Here is a 4,724-nt window from a genome sequence, read left to right on the forward strand (position 1 = left end):
GCTTTTAGGGTGCCTCGGTGTCGAAAAACCCTCAATGATAAAAGCTTAGCTTTTAGGATGCCTCGGTGTCGACAAACCCTAAATGATGAGACCATGATCTTGTTCCTTGACAATAACCAACTTTTTGACCAAACTTTGTTCCTATTTAGAGAGAAACATGGCCAACAACGATGAGGCCGGGGGTTCGGGCGTCAAGGCATTCTGGAAGCTGTCCCAGGAGATGGAGGAACAACGTCACTTGTATGAGGACGCCGCCTTCCCCACCGATCCTGAGACCACTGATGGTACCGCCGAGGATGACCCCACTGATGCCACCACTGATGGTGCCGCCGAGGATGCCACCACTGATGATGGCGGCGCACGCACAGATGGCAGCCAACCGAAGAGGCAACAGAAGGACCGGCGCCCGACCGTGCTCCGCACCCTCAAGGAGGAAGTTACTAAAGTGGACTCCGACGGGAATCCAACGGCGCCCGAACGAATAGTCAAGGGGTACTCGCTTCAGCTCGGGTGCATTCTCCGGAGCACCGTCTCGATCAACACCGAGAACCTGAGGCATCCTGACCGAGGGAATTTGCGCAACCTCCTCTTCACGAAGCTGCACGAACGATACAAGTTCCCCGCTGAATTTGAAAACACAAGCCTCAAAGGGAATAAAGTGAACAATGCTGCCCTCACGAAGATGAGCAAGGCCCTGTCTACTTGGAAAAGCAATGTGAAGAGAATGATCGAGAAAGGTGAGAGTTATGAGAAGATCAAGGAGAAAATCCTTCGATCACCGAAGATGACTACAACGACTTCAAGATCAATTGCTCGAGCACCGCAAACTCCGAATCAAGTAAGTGGGGGAAAGAAATGCGGGAGCTGAACTTAGGGGAACACACACTCGGTCCCGGCGGTTACAGAGTGGCGGAGCCTATATGGGACAAGGAGGAGGCGGACCGTGCCGAGCAAGGCCTACCGCCCCTCTTCGATAAATACGGTGACAAGCAGACCAGGAACTTTGTCAGGGCCCGGTACAAGAAGGACCCAAAAACAAAGGAGCTTACCACGGATCCGAAGACCAGGGCGCTTGAGCTTGTTCTGGTAAGGAATACACCCCCGCGTAATTAGCTCCATATGGTTGCATTCTAATTAATGAAGCCAAATTTCTAAATGGTTCACATTCCTTCCGCAGGCGACTGAAAGCAGTAGCGCGGGGTCGACTAAGAGCAACCCTTGGGACACCACTCTAAATAGGGTGTTGAATGTAATGAAGAACAAGGATAAGCTCAGTAAGCCGACGTCAGCTGGTCGTGTGGCCGGCAAAGGCTTGTCGACAAAATGGTCGTCATACTATAACACTGGTGGGCGAAAGGAGAAAAAGACCAGCTCGGAAAGCCAGGCGCGCGAGGTTCAAGAACTCAGGGCACAGGTGGCGCGAATTCCGGAGATTGTCCAAGAGCAAGTGCAACAACAACTCGGAGCGACGATCACCGCCATTGTGCCTACCTTGATCCAGGGGATTAGTGCGTGGATTGCGGGCGGCCAACAGGGGCCGCCCCCGATTCCAAGCTTCACGGCCAGCAACTCGCAGAACGCGATGGCGGGGCCATTGGTGTCTCCGGCAGAGGCGGCATTGGTGTCTCTGACGCCGGCACGGGAGCTTAATGCACCCGGGTGTACGCCGGCCGGCACCTCTTCAGCAAGCGGCCCCTCCGTCAACTGCACGCCCGCCGTTGGCGGTGCCTCGACATTAGCCGAGCTCGACGCCATCATCACGGTAACTAATTAAGCCTCTCTCGGCCGAGGACTTCATCTCCTTGCCTTTGACTGGGCATCCCTAGCGCCCTACATGTTTTCGCAGGGCGCCGCTGACGTTCCGTGCACTCTCCTGCACTTCGTGAACAACGAGTTGGTCGATGTCGCCAAGGGCAAAATCGTTCAACCGGGCAACCCCTTGTTCCACGGTACCCAGATGCCACCCAACTTGTTTAGGGTTCAACTGGTTCCGGTGCTGCCAGGCTGCGACGAGTTGCTACCTCCGATTCGACCCATCGGGGCCGACGATGATGACGTGATGACCCTCAGCGCCTGCCTGAGGTGGCCCCTGCTTTGGCCGAAGAGCCAGATTCGTTTGGGGGTGGGGGACACCACCCCAAAGACAACACCGCCAGTCGTGCCGGCGCCAAGTCGGCCCCATGGCAAGACCGCCGCAACGGTGCCGGACATCCATATGCCACTGGATCCAAACATGCATATGGCACAGGATCAGAACGACGACGACGACGATACATTTGCCAACGTCGATCAGTACTTTCCCGATCATGGGGACGGTGGCGACTTCATGGGGCCTCCTTCTCAAGAACCCAACCCAACAAAAGACGTGTGCGATCTAGCTGGTACCACGGAGAAGCCAAGTTGCAACAGGCGTCGTCTGCAGTTCAGCTCTCAGGAGACGCCTCCAGCTGCCGACTTCACCGAGCCTCAGATAGGCGAGGTGCGAAATATGATCAGCCCCAACACACTCAAGAAGGCGGTCTGTGAGCAGAACTCGGTCCCATTACAGGAGAAGAAGAAGGCACGCAAAAGAAAGACTAACAAGGGTGCGGGCCAGCCGGCACCGAGTACGATCCGTGCTTAGGACGGGCCACCTTCAACTGCGAATATCTCGAGGAGGGTGCATGTGGCGGGTAGGCCGATGCTACCGAGAAATATGCTCGATGCTGCAACCGGTGCTATGCGGAGTTTGCATGACAGTGTTCTTTCTTTGGAGAAGCGGCATCTCGGAGAGAAGGATGTGGCATACCCGGTTTTCGCGGCCAAGGTGCCAGAGGGCAAGGGCTTTGTGGATAACTCCATCAGGGGTACGATCGTCCTGCGATTTGATGACATCCACGCTATGTTGAACCTTCATCCGCTGCACTACACCTTCGTTCGGCTATTTTCGCTGAGTATGGGGATGCGGATTAGTCGCGACAAGACCCCGGACATCGTGATAGTCGACCCCTTCTACATGCGTGCCAAGATCTTGGGCAGCGCTGGGGACCGGCAAGTCGCGAGTTCTTACCTCGAAGGCGTCATTCTGGCAAACCAAGATAAGGATAACTTCCTCGTGCCTTACTTTCCCGAGTAAGTCCTCCCCTCAACCGCCCCGTAACATATGAATTCTTAGATTTCGATCGTTTTTCTTTTAACATTCCGTGTTTTCTGCAGTGACACACATTGCACGCTCATCCTCCTAAGCCCCAAATATTCCATGGCCACGTATTTCGACCCGGACCGTCAGTCGAACGTAGACTACACAAATGTCAAGAAGGTTCTTGATGATGTTCTCCCCGGCTACGTCAAATCTGGAGGCACCTTCACCAGGCCTATTCGTAAGTACGGCAAGCACGTGTTCTCCCACAATACGACGTTCTGCTGCGTCAAGCAGCCGCCTGGCGGTCAGAAGGGTGCCTACTACGCCATCCATCACATGCGGGCGATCGTACGGGACCATCATCAACTACTGCTACCGAGTAGACTCAAAGATTGGGCCGCTAGCGTGTCGGCAATCCAGGACGCGGACATCAGACAAGAATTCTTTCGCATCCAGTCGGAGTTTGCGGAAATCATCCATCAAGATGTCCTTCGTACCTCGGGGCAGTTCTACCTCAGAAATCAACCGTCCAACAGTGACATCGACACAATCCTACAAATGCAGGCTGACAACGCCCGTTGTTTCATGACTCCCACGATAGACGGCAGCTTCATCCATGCTCCGGTCCCTTGAGTCGAGTCGAAAGCAGTGATGCTGTGTCTAGTTCTGAAACATCGATTGGCTCATGTTGTAATTAAACTTTAATGAACTTGTAGTATGTCTCTTTGGTTTCGAGAGTCCTTCAACTTAGATGTAATCGATGCTATTAATGTCTTGCTTTTCTCTTCCGATCGTTCTGTTGCATACTTATATATTGCTTATGTATTGTCTGTGAATTGGTACTAACGTTTCGTTTGGCTACTGCATAGCGATGCCGTGGTATGTCGTGTACAAGGGTAAGGTTCCCGGAGTCTACGACGACTGGGAGGAGTGTCGGAGACAGGTTCACCGATTCAGCGGTAACAGTTACAAAGGGTACGCCACTAGGGCCGAGGCCGAATCTAGATACGCCCGCTATCTAGCGGGAGAGGGGAGGGAGCGTTGGAGGAACCGGATGAAGACGAGTTTCATCGTGATGATGCTCATCGTGATGACCGCAGCTCTCTTCTATGTGATGGTAGTTTAGATGATCGATATCGACTTGTAATGTGAAGACAAACTCGCGGTCTCGAGACTTGTAATATAATGTTCTATCTTTGTTCGGTCTTTTCAATTCGGAGACTAATATGATGAATTGTATTCGGAGACTAAAATGATGAATTGTATTCAGAGACTAATCTTCTATTGTATTCGATGAATCTGTTGTTGATGTGTGCTGTTTATATTTTGTACAATTATACATTTTGTAACCTGTGCAAAAAACAGAAAATTAAAAAATAAAAAAACCTAATATTCATACTAATGGTGCATCACATCATAGTGCGCCATTAGTATGCCAAAGGATACTAATGGCGCATCACTAAACAGTGCGCCATTAGTATGCCGAAGTTACTAATGGCGCATCCTGTTGTTGTGCGCCATTAGTATGCCAAAGCACCTGGGTATACATGGCCCCCTGGGAGGCATACTAATGGCGCACTGTTGTATATACTAATGGCGCATC

This window comes from Aegilops tauschii, chromosome 6 (genome assembly GCF_002575655.3).
Source record: "Aegilops tauschii subsp. strangulata cultivar AL8/78 chromosome 6, Aet v6.0, whole genome shotgun sequence".
NCBI lineage: Eukaryota > Viridiplantae > Streptophyta > Magnoliopsida > Poales > Poaceae > Aegilops > Aegilops tauschii.